Source organism: Phodopus roborovskii, unplaced genomic scaffold, assembly GCF_943737965.1.
Source record: "Phodopus roborovskii unplaced genomic scaffold, PHOROB, whole genome shotgun sequence".
In the NCBI taxonomy this organism is placed as follows: domain Eukaryota; kingdom Metazoa; phylum Chordata; class Mammalia; order Rodentia; family Cricetidae; genus Phodopus; species Phodopus roborovskii.
The window spans coordinates 9,329,844-9,343,145 of record NW_026126576.1 but is presented as its reverse complement, the minus strand read 5'-3'; the positions used below and the strand labels follow the sequence as shown (position 1 = coordinate 9,343,145).

General features: G+C 36.1%; 1 pseudogene; it reads right to left on the bottom strand.

Annotated features, from left to right (window-relative positions):
- Positions 1-2,137: 2,137 nt before the first annotated feature.
- Positions 2,138-2,986, bottom strand: LOC127236059 (protein SET-like; annotated as a pseudogene).
- Between the last annotated feature and the right edge of the window lie 10,316 nt (positions 2,987-13,302).

Genomic DNA, 13,302 nt, shown 5'->3' with positions numbered 1-13,302 from the left:
TCAGCTGTCTTATACAGATGTAATTTTTATCTGAATCAATTTTTTAATGACTTGACAGACATTGAAAATAAATTCATATATTTACCCAACTAGAAACTTTATGGCTGAAGCTATGGTAATTTCTTTCTAGGTTTCACATTGTTTTCAACTAAGTACTGTAAACTTGACAGAAGGGAATAAATATTTCATCTTTCTTATCAATAGAGAAAGTCATCTATAGATGATCTACAATCTCAAACTCGAAATTCATGATGTTTTTAAAAAGTGTGATGTGTGAGAAGAGAAATAAATAGCTAGTCATCTACATATGATATAGTTAAACTCTTTAAAAGAATTGAATTCTATTTGTAAAATGGTTGAATTAAAAATGTCACCATAAATCATCAAGGATCTATATAATTCATCTAGAACAGATATTTAAATTAGGAAAAATTGTTTCAATTTCTTTTGCTCTCCTCTTTTCCTGTATGCCTTTGTCTCAATGTGTAGTCATGGCTGACCTTGATCTGAATGTGTGTGTAGTTCAGGCTAGCTTCAAACTTGCAGTGATCTTCCTGCATCTATTTCCTGGTCAGAGGGATAACTAACATACATCACCATTCCCAAACAGCACAAACTCTCTTGAGGCAAGTTTCCTGACACATATGAGTCCCTAAAAATACAAACATCTGTGATTCAACAATTCTGCTTCAGGAACTTATCCTCAAGAGACAGAGTGCTAATTAAATAAACTATGTACACTTGAAAATGAATTAATATTTTGCACTTAAAATAATGGGGAAAAACATTTCTTGACATGGGAGATACTAATGATCTTAAGGGTTCATATGGATATGCATGTTTAAGCAAAGAAAAACAGTCTGGTGAAGACATATAAATAAAACAGAACTTTTTGTCTAATATATAGACTTCACTTGATTATTCCATTTATTATTTACTAATTTTATCTTTCTTTTGAGATAGAGACTTACTAGGTAGGTAGAATCTCCTACACTGAGACTTAAGAAATTCCTCTGTCTCAGCCTGTCATACTGTTCATTTAAAATAACATGTATCTTTGTTACTCATTTCTTTTCATAGCACTAAACTTACAACAAGTAAGAGATGAAGTCCAGAGCAGAAAGGAGGAAAGAACAAAGTGTGAGGACTGTTGCCTCCCTCTTAGAATTTTAAATGCTTCTAGTTCAGAACTTTAATACAAGTCTCTGAGGAAATTATGGTATAACAGAACAGAATCATATGAAATTGCAATGACATTAAATAGATTTTGTAAAAGTAATTGATAATGGGTAAACAATTTTGATTAACAGCTCATTCTTCAAATTCATCACTACTAAAAATTTTGCAGATTAAGAATTGCATAACCATGAGATTTAAAGGATGTGTTTGTAATTCATCTTTCAATGCTCTGTGTCATCAGTATTTGTTTGCTATCGAGTCACTTCTTCTTCTTTTTTTTTTTTTTTCTTTACGAGAGTATTTTATTTTAAAAGGGTCACCTTAAACTGCAAGGATGTCTGTTAAACATCACAATTAAACAGGCCAAAGGAGAAGTCATGTTGTCACAATGTTCACTTACCACCCCCCTCAGATACCTCAAACCCACCCTTGCTGACCTTCTATAACCCCCTTTTTATCTTTTCTTTTTATTAAACAAGGGAAAGTAGACAGATGCATGTTGGTAAATGCTAACTGTCTGTATTCACATAGAGACACAGTGTAATCTCTGAGCCCAATATACAGTGAAAGGAAAAAAATTAGAATTCTATGCACTACTACAAAGGAACCTAGCATCCCCCCCTCCGGCCCCCCAGCTTCCAGCATGGCCCAGGGAGCCAGAGGGATTTTCTTTTTCCTTCACAAAGCAAATTGACAGTGTTGAATCCATAGTTTAAGACAAAGATAAAAAATGAATTTAGAACAGAACAGTGGAGATTCTTTGCTCGTTGTATTTTGTTTAAGGTATTTCCCCTGAAATAAGTTGAGAACCATGGTGTTGAGAAGAGACCTCAAACAGGTGGCAACTGAGCACATGAGGCATTGGGGAAATGACTGTAACTTGCTCCCAGAGACTGGAGAAAATTAAAAATAATATAAAAATTAAAACATGAGGTTTAGAATCCATCAGTCTTCTGTGCTAGTCATTCTCACCTTCATCCTCCTCTCTTTCCTCCCCTTCATCATCATCTTTATCTTCTTCACCTTCATCTTCATCCCCTCCTTCATCAATATCTTCCAAGCCTTCCTCCTCCTCATCATCATCTTCTGCCTTTCCTTCTTCATCATCCATATCAGGAACCAAATAGTACTTACTGCAAGGGGTTTGGCCAAATATCCTCTTTGACGATCTCTCCTAACTCATCCGCACATGAATCAGAATGGTCAGTAAACCTGGTAAAGATGATCTCTGGCTCTTCGTGCTGCCTCTTCCTGCTGGCCTTATTCTGCATTTGACTTGAGCATTTTGTCAAATCCTTTCCAGATTCCCATTTGATTTCAGTGGACTTTGAAGATGGGACACTACTCTCATTCAGATGAAATTCTTTGGAGAGAACATTATTTTCAAAGTAAGGATTTTCATCAAAATAAAAATCTAAATTGCAACCTAATTTAATGTCTTCAAACTCTGTCACTTCAACTTTGATCAAGTAATGCAGAGCCTCTTCATCTTCCTCCCCAAGCAGTGCTGACAAATGCTGTTACCCCAAATTTTGGGATTTTAGCAATCAATTGTGACCTCTTCTGAAAAAAAATGGCTGGTGGAATTTTTATATTTTTGTTCTACTTTCAAAATTTCCTCACTGGCTTGTTCATTAAGTCTGTCTATTTCATTTTGTACTTCATCAATGTGTTCAATTGCTTCTTGCTGTTCTTTTTCTCCCTTCCGCGGGCAGAGAGAAGAAGACTTGTCCTCCAGCTTCGCAGCAGGAACTGATTTGGATTTCTTGGACTGAGGCAGGAGCATAGATAGCCATTCTGGGGCCATGGCACAAGCTTGGCGCTTAGAGAAGGAAAAAGTCGCTAAAACTCTCGAGTCATTTCTACACTTCATTCCATATTATATCTTTCTTGAAAGCCTGATCCCTGTTCATTTTACAAGTTCAATCATTTACCATTTTTCTTTTTGAATGGTCATACCAGATAATCTTGCAAACATGAAAATATAAGCAATCAAATCATCCTGTTGATTGTCATAGAATGACAATCCTGAAGCATGAACACCTTTTATCAGGTGTCTGAACTGAACTGATTTGTTCAAAATATGTGACAACATAATAATTTACCTAGTCGAGAATATTATGTTTCTCTAAGATTAGTTTTCATTGCTCTTCTCCACTTATGCAATAATTTATTTAATTCTTCCTCACTATTGTAAGTAATTTAACTTTTAAACATGGGCATGCTTAAGTTGATGGGGACCCATTCTAATAGCATTTTCATAGGAGTCTGATTGCAACAGCTAGTTATCCTACCAAGCATCATGATCACTATAGGAGAGACTGTTGACTTTGCATCTTATTTATATGAAACTTTTCATGACTTCTTAAAACAAAGAAAATTATTATAAAGGCATAGTTTAATGCCTTTTACCACTTTCACCAAGGAAAAGGTCTATCATGTATTCATATGATTATAATTTCTATTAGGGATAAATGTATTTACTAAATTACTGAAAACCAACTCAGACAGTAGAGTTATTATTCCATGCAATATGGGGGCAAAATATGGTAAATATGGTAGTAATTCCATAGAAAACAAGGAGAGATTGGTTCTGTTATCATTACATTAAGAACTATGAGAAAGTGCTAAAAGAGGAATAAATCATATACTTAATGACTCATAATTATGCACCTTTTACTCTATAAAATAACTTTGAATACCATTTAAATAATTTACTACCCAAGACCTATAAATTGAATATGATACACAGATTCCATGGTGGAATGGAATGGAAGGAGAGAACAAATTCTGAAAGGCTGTCCTCTGAACAAGGCATTACAGGTATTGAGAGTGGTAATAGATACATACATACATACACACACACACACACACACACACACACACACGAGAGAGAGAGAGAGAGAGAGAGAGAGAGAATGAAAGAGAGGATAATAATAATAAGTAAGTTAAAATGTTTATATGAAACATGTGTTTTGTGTCATGTGTTTTGCTTTTTGATAAATCCATTAATATCTAACATGCATTTTCCATAGTAGCCTGCATTTTCTTTCCAATTGTCCTCTCATTTCATTGTCTTTTCATCCTCCTTGGACTACACTCATCTATGTATTACATATGCTATTCTTGCCTCTGGACACTTAGTCTATTTGCCTTTTTTTCCCTACCATTTTCATGATGTTAGCACACCCATGGTATTTCAGTTGATTTTCCTGTCACATTTGCAATGGCAAATAGCAAGGGATGAACTAGATAAATAAGAAGTAGTTTTCAGGCCAGGCAAAGGGGCAGAGAGCAGAGACGCATAAGGGAGTACATGAAAAATTCATAAAGAAAAATGTGTTTTCTCTGCCTTGTAGACAAAAGTGTTTGTCATGCCTTCTACTGAACCAAAATTCAGAAGTTGGAGAAAAACAAATGAATCTAACACAAAATATCATGAAGCTAAGCTGGTTAAAGTCCAAACAGGGTGCATGGCTGAGGTCAATTTAAAACTGAGTAAGTCTTCTGGTTTAAGCTAAGGCAATATTGTCCTCACAACTCACACTGCCTCTTTCCTCCTGATGTGCAGCATGATAGAGAACCTCTACCTCACCTTTCATAGATGAGAAGACAACTCTCCTTGAGAAATGTCTCTTTATATTCAAATCTGTAGTAGCAGGTACCCTCTTTGGAAGTCTTTCCTTCCTTTTTTTTTTTTTTTTTTTAAATCAGTAGCCCTATTTTTTTCAGACGACAAAGAGGCAGAGAAAGAAATCAGAGAAACATCACCCTTTACAATAGCCACAAGCAACATAAAGTATCTTGGTGTAACGCTTACCAAACAAGTAAAAGATCTATATAATAAGAACTTTGTGACTCTAAAGAAAGAAATTAAAGAAGATACCAGAAAATGGAAAGACCTCCCATGCTCTTGGATAGGTAGGATAAACATAGTAAAAATGGCAATCTTACCAAAAGCAATCTACAGATTCAATGCAATCCCCATTAAAATCCCACCACAATTCTTCACCGACCTTGAAAGGATAATAATCAACTTTATATGGAAAAACAAAAGACCCAGGATAGCCAAAACAACCCTATACAATAAAAGAACATCAGGAGGCATCACCATTCCTGACTTTAAGCTCTACTACAGAGCTATAGTTCTGAAAATAGCCTGGTATTGGCAGAAAAATAGACAGGTAGACCAATGGAATCGAATTGAAAATCCTGATATTAATCCACGCACCTATGAACACCTGATTTTCGACAAAACAGCTAAAATTATACAATGGGGCAAAGACAGCATCTTCAACAAATGGTGCTGGCACAATTGGATGAGGGTGTGTAGAAGACTGCAGATAGACCCATGTCTGTCGCCATGCACAAAACTCAAGTCCAAATGGATCAAAGACCTCAACATCAATCCAGCCACATTGAACCTCTTAGAAGAGAAAGTAGGAGGTACCCTTGAACAAATTGGTATAGGAGACCGCTTCTTGAACATAACTCCAGGGGCACAGACACTGAAAGAAACAATTAATAAATGGGACCTCTTCAAACTTAGAAGCTTCTGTAAGGCAAAGGACACAGTTGACAAGACCAAACGGCAGCCCACTGACTGGGAAAAGATTTTCACTAATCCTATATCCGACAAAGGGCTGATCTCCAAAATATACAAAGAACTCAAGAAACTAGTCAACAAAACACCAAATAACCCTATTAAAAAAATGGGGTACAGAACTGAAGAAAGAATTCTCAATGGAGGAAATCAAAAAGGCTGAAAGACACTTAAGAAAATGCTCCACATCCTTAGCTATCAGGGAAATGCAAATCAAAACAACTTTGAGATACCATCTTACCCCTGCCAGAATGGCTAAAATTAGAAACACCAGTGATGACTTATGTTGGAGAGGATGTGGAGAAAGTGGAACACTCCTCCACTGCTGGTGGGAGTGCAAACTCATACAGCCACTTTGGAGATCAGTATGGCGGTTCCTCAGGAAAATGGGAATTAGTTTACCACAGGACCCGGCAATCCCCCTCTTAGGCATATACCCAAAGGATTCACATCAATGCAACAAAGACATCTGTTCAACTATGTTCATAGCAGCACTATTTGTAATAGCAAGAACCTGGAATAGATGCCCTTCAATTGAAGAATGGTTAATGAAGATGTGGCACATCTACACAATGGAATAGTACTCTGCAGAAAAAAAAAATAATGGTATCTTGAAATTCGCAGGCAAGTGGGTGGCACTTGAAGAAACCATCCTGAATGAGGTAACCCAGTCACAAAAAGAGGAACACAGTATGTACTCACTCATATATGGATTTTAGACCTAGATCAAATGATCACCAGCCTATAATTCACGTCTTTCCTTCCTGATATGTGATTTGCCACATCATACACCTGAAGTTTCAGTGGCATTATATGTGAACACTACACTAAACTTCCTTTGTAACTGTTAGATTTGGTGAGGGACAGCAAGTATTCCTGGATATTGAATCACTACTGACAAAATTTGTTTCTGCATGCTGTGATAAATATCTTTAAAAATATCCTAAAAAAACTAACCAAACAAAGAAACAAACAAAAAACAAAACAACAATAACAACAACAACAAAAGGGGTGGAAACGTATTTGGACTCCTGGTTTTAGAGGTTTCAGTTCAGGGATACCTGCTTTTATAGTTTCCTGCCCATGACAGGGTTGAATGTCATGGTAACTAGATCATGTGGAGGAGAAAGCTGCTCACAGTTCCAGGAAGGAAAGATCCATAGAATAGCCATCAAGGACTAGGGACGAGATGTATTTTTTCGGGCAAACACATAATCCAGACTTCCATGAAATCAAGCCCTATCCCATAAATTTCCCACCACCACCCAAAATAGTGCCACTGGATAGAAATCAAGCCTTCACATATTAGCCTGTAGAGGTATTTCCACCCAAAGCAGAATATCAGTAAGTTAGCATTATAAATATTTGTCATTTATCTTCCTCACTCATCTGTTTCCTTGATATTATTTATACAAATAGTAATCTATGTTTGTCAATCATCCTAGAATTGACAATGAAGATACTCTTTATAACATAAAATAATGTCAAACATTTAGTTTGATTTGTGAGCAATTCACATTATATTTGATGACTTATTTTAATGTTTGCTGACATCAAATCCAAGTAATATATAATTCCTCTTTCATCATTTTAAGTGCTTGATTTGGTGGCTTATATTATGGTCACAAAATTAAGAAATCTTTTTCCTCCAAAACATTTGTTTTACATCCAAGAGAAACTCCATAACTCTTTTTCACTTGCCTTTAGCTCCTGGAAATCAACACCTCATTTATATCATAATAAGATTGGATATTCAGAACATTTCACACACATATGATCCAATTATGTCATTTAGCATATTTTTAAGTTTCACTCAAATGACAATGTGTACTAGAACTTCATACTTTTTAACGCTGTTATAATAATACATTTAGGCCTAAGCCGTATTTCGTTAATCCTTCCAACTAGTGGAATTATTAGTTTTTTCCACACTGTGATTATCACAGACAATGATGCAATGAACAATTGTATAAATAGTTTTGAGTGAAAAAAAATTTTAAAGTCTGTTGCATAGTAACTTCATGAAGGCATCAAGATACACATTTTAGAAAACTACTTTTTCATAGGCATTTCAATAAATCATCTCACTTTGTTTCATTAGATCTTTTATTCATCATTGGCCAACCAGCATAACTACCAAATTCTGAAAATCCAGGTGGAAATGACAGAATTAGGTCATGACGTTGTAATGCCAACACTTAATATAGGGGGAAAGAATGAAACTGAGTATACTTTACAGTTAGCATCAGCTCCCAGTGAAGGAAAAATGGTTTGCCTGCTTTTACTGAGAGACAAGATGAAAAATAAATCATACCCTATGTACATACTGGTTATTATATCAACCCTTATCTTACAGAACATACTTTAGATATAATTAGAACTGCAATCAATGAACAAGTATATCAATAAATGGTAGTCATTACTGATATAAAGTTAATTGCATTTTATTGGTTTTCTTAAATTCAAGTAAATAATCTGTCACTTCTCCCTTTGACCCACACAAAGCAGAAATCAACTCAGGTTTTCCAGGTGGAGAAGTATTTAGCCATCCCAGAAGACCAATCTTTGTTTTGGAGTTAGTATTATATTTGGTCAAAAGCCAATTATTTAATAATACTAAAATAATAGTATAATATTAATAGAGAATGACTGTATTTCCATAATGGGAGAGGATGCTATGCAATCAGAGGAAAGTTTTGATAAATGAATTCACACAGTTGATCAAACAGATAGGTAAGAGGAAAATGAAAACTTCGGATAATACCAAATAAAATTTAAGTAAACACATGACAATCTTTTCTTATTATGACTTCCAGAAAGTAATACTTGTGAAGTGATACTGCCAACCATGATGGAGGGAATGATAGAGATTTAGACTACAGCAGGATAACTGCATTCCTTTGGGAATAACTAGACATTGGCCAGGAGCAATATAAGGCCACAATGTACAGTCAACAGATGAGATTACAAACCGTTTCACAGCATTACAGAGCTTAGCCCCTGAAGATGCCTTAGGCTTAAAATAAATGGGCCATGGGGACTAATATGTGCAGTATTTGTAGCAAGGAATTATTGGGCAGTTTCTCTGCTGGACATTTTATTTATGTTTGCAACTACATTGAGTTGAAAATGCTGTCTTCCTACTTCACTGACAGTGACATTGAGTACGCTGAGGTTTAAAATAAGTTATGTAATTTGCCTGAGAATCCAAATACCGCTGACTTCATATTTTGACCCCAAGAGTGCATTGCTTGTTAATTGATGAGAGGGCATCAGAGACATCTTAGCTAGAGGCCTACCAAGTAATCACAGAAATCAAATGTATTCGGACTATGCAGTCAGTCTCTTATGTGACTTGGAGAGATTTGTCTAATTTGTCTTGTTAGGTCAAGGCAAACTCTTAAACTCTTAGGAGTAAGTTTTTCTGCTTCTTCTCACCAGCAAGTCAGGAACTGTCAAGGCTGTAGGAAACACTACCTAAATTTCAACGTTTCACTCATGGAGCCAGTTAGGTGCCTTCTCTGAATGGCTGCTCCTGTCATTCCCAGCCTCTGCTGGAGATAGATGCCTGGATAACGTCCTTTCCCCAGGTGATCATAACAGAAACCATGTATGTCAGTCTCTTAATGTATCCAGTTTCTGTCAGGAGCTAAGTTTTTCTGGCACTGAGGTTTTCAGAAATATATTCAAGAGATGTGGCTTTGAGTATCAAAAGTATCAAACTTCATTCAGGTATCAAAGATGGCAAAGGAACAGGCTAGGGTTTGACACGTGTGTGTGTGTGTGTGTGTGTGTGTGTGTGTGTTTGTGTGTGTGTGAGACAGAGAGAGAGAGAGAGAGAGAGAGAGAGAGAGAGAGAGACTTCTTTTTGTTTTTTAGGGGTATTTTCTTATTTTCTCTGTGATTGTGTCTATATAATTTATAAGTCACCATTGATACTTTATACTTTATTAGATGAACATCCCATAATGTCTTGCTGAATTGTGGTTTCTGAAATTAGTTTGCCAGCATTTCACTTTCAGTGCTGTGGTATCTGAGACAGGAGATGTCATATTCACATTTTGCAACCTTATTACAAAATGTAGAAACGAACAACAAGAAATCATACAACCAACCTTAACAATAAACAGGGAAGAGGAAAGTTATTTTTATTATATTTTCAATAAAAATTACCTTTCATTTAATTCTTAAATCAGTATTTGACAATATGACATGGTAGGTGCTGTCTAAGTCATACAGTACCCTCTTAGGAAGCATAAGGTACTATCTGCACACTGGGAGCTATGAAAATTGCCAATTCTGTCATTGTGGATTTTTTCCCTTTAACTAGAATATTTCACAAGTGATTCTGCTTTACCATGATATACTTACACAACTACTGGGATATCTATCAATGTGTAATCCTCCCTAGTAAGTAAGTTCATTTGGATGTATCCATTACATTAGTTTTGCATGCCATATGCTTGTTTCATTCATTCTTGAATGGTTTAAGAAAACCATTATGAGGCATCTTGCATTCATAATAAGTAAGATTGGCACTCTTAATTTTCTTGTCGAAATTTTTTTTTATTTTTCCAATGAGTATGGTTTTTGGCAGTTGTTCTGCAAAGCTAACAGGGAAAAATAGCTTTAAATATAAATAATCACACTACTGAGATGCTATAAAGATAAGAATAAGATTTATTTTAGGTAACTGAAATGGTGATGATCCTCCAAAATATTTATTATATGTCTCAATTTAACACTGGTCTCAATTTAACTCTCAATCGACTCAATTTAACTTACTTAACTCTCATAAATGTAAGGGCTGACCTCCAAAATATATGAAGAACTCAAGAAGCTAGTCACCAAAACACCAGATAATCCAATTAAAAAGTGGGGTACAGAACTAAATAGAGAATTATCAGTAGAGGATGGCTGAAAGACACTTAAGAAAGTGCTCAACATCCTTAGCCAACATGGAAATGCAAATCAAACCAACTCTGAGATAACATCTTATTACTATCAGAATGCCTAAAGTCAAAAACACCAGTGACAATTTATGCTTGAGAGGATGTGGAGAAAGGGGAACACTCCTTCACTGCTGGTGAGAGTGCAAAATTGTATAACCAGAGGCAGTTCCTCTGGAAAATAGGAATCAGTCTACCACAGGATCCAGTAATTCCACTCTTAGGCATATACCCAAAATTTGCACACCCATGCAAGGAAGACATCCATTCAGCTATGTTCACAGCATCGTTATTTGTAATAGCCAGAACATGGAAGTAACCTAGATGCCCCTCAACTGAAGAACAGATAAAGAAAATATGGTACATTTACACAGTGGAGTACTACTCAGTGGGAGAAACAAACAAACAAACAAACAAACAAAAACAACTAACCAACAAAACAAAAAACAAAAAAACCAATCTTGAAATTTGCAGGCAAATGGGTGGAACTAGTAGAAAACTGAGTGAGGTAACCTAGTCACAAGAAGGCAAACATGGTATGTACTCACTCGTATATGGATTTTAGACACAGTGCAAAGTGTTTCCAGCCTACAATCCAGACCTCTAGAGAAGCTAGGAAACAAAGAGGACCATAAGAGAGACATACATGGTCCCCCACAGAAGGGAAATAGGGACAAGATCTCCTGAGCAACCTGGGAGCAGGAGGGAGGGGGGGTAGTTAGGAGAAACAGAATGGGAGAAGAGGAGGCAAGAGGAGAGCATGGGGGAGAAGGAAGAATAGTCAGGGAAAAATAGAAGAGAGCAATAGAGAGAGACATTAGAGATTTAAAGGAAATCTGGCACTAGGGAAATATCCAGAAACCTACATGGAGGACCCCAACTAATGATCTAAGCAATATTGGAGAGGCTACCTTAAATGTCTTTCCCTCATAATGAGATTGCTGACTATCTTCTATACGATCCTAGACCTACCCAGACCCCCTGAACTTGGTTCTCAGTTAGAAGGCCTGGGCAGTCTATGGGACCTCTGGCAGTGGGACCAGAATATATCCCTAGTCTACAAATGGACTTTGGGAGCTCATTCCCCATGGAGGGATACTCCCTTAGCCTAGAGACACGGTGGAGGGTCTAGTCCCTACCTCAAAAGACTTGATGGATTTTGATGATCCGTCACGGATGGTCTCACACTCCCTGGTGAGTGGATGAGGGATGGGATTGGAGGGTTGTTGGGGGGGAGTATGGGAGGGTTGGAGGGATAGGGAACTGTGATTGATATATTAAAAAATATTAAATAAAATGAGTCGAAAATAAGTATTATGAAGTGTATAAAGCCCATTTTATGAATGAGTAAACTATAAAACACAGAGCGGAGGAGGCTCATTTTTTAGCAATAGTCATATAAGGTGAGGAATTTAAAACCTTGTCGATTTAACATCGTTTCTGCTTCTATGATGTAAGAATTTTTATTTAGTATTATTTTCTGCATGTAATTGAAACATCCCATAAAGTATCAACAGCAGATCCCCTTTAATAGCTATGCTCTATGCTTCTGTCCATATTGCTAATCAAAAACTTGCAATGTTCTGAAATCTGTAATTTCCATGATCATGTACAACAGTGGGGTGAAGCTTGGTTGACAAGGTAGTGAAATTTTGTCATTAACTAAAACACAGCTTCTAGAGTGAAGGTTGGTTGATTTGCATGCCTTGTCACCTACCATATTGAGGTTTGCTGAAATGAAAAGGCTAAGAGTTTATGTTAAGTCAGTTCCAAAGGCAATTAGTGCAAACTATTTTATTGACTTTCAGTAGTTTTGTGCTCCAAATAAAATAAGGCTATTTTGATTTTTATTTCTTTATCAATTATATTTTTGTTTTTTTGCTTACAGTAGATTTTCTGCATCAGTTACTGGCTCCTCTTATTTTATAGTTTTAATATTTTGCTATAAATTAGATTTTCTTTGTATCTTCTTAGACACTTATTTAATGAAAAGACAAAGAAGGGACCACATTTATAAAATGTAGTATGTGGATATATTTTCTTACAAACTATTACAAAAGCTTAAAAATTGCCATCCAAAACAACTGGACTTCTGGTCTGCATTCTGATTTTCAATTTTCTGTTAAAAATATTTAAGTCATTATCCTGTCTGCTTCTAGTACTGTGCTGATTCCATTGAATGACTCAGTCATGCAAGGAAGGAGAAATTGACAGATAAATTCAATAAATAACATTGTGCTGAATTTGCTGAGTCTCCGACAGAGACAGAAGTAAGCACACATGAGCCAGATAGTTGTGTATCTTCTACAATGGGAGATAATCAATGTATCCCAAGTGAGAGAAGGTCAAATCAGGAGAATAGCCAAAGTGCATTTGCTCATCTGAATGAGAATCTGCCAACAATGACATCAGAAGAAAGCAGGATAATTCTACACAGGGAAATTAAACATAAAGGTACTGCTAGGTGCAAAATGATACCCAGTCTGAAAACACTCTAACAAATCAGCTCCCAAATAAGCCTAATAAGGGATTACATTTGATGGCAAACAGAGACTGCAGAAAACTGTATTT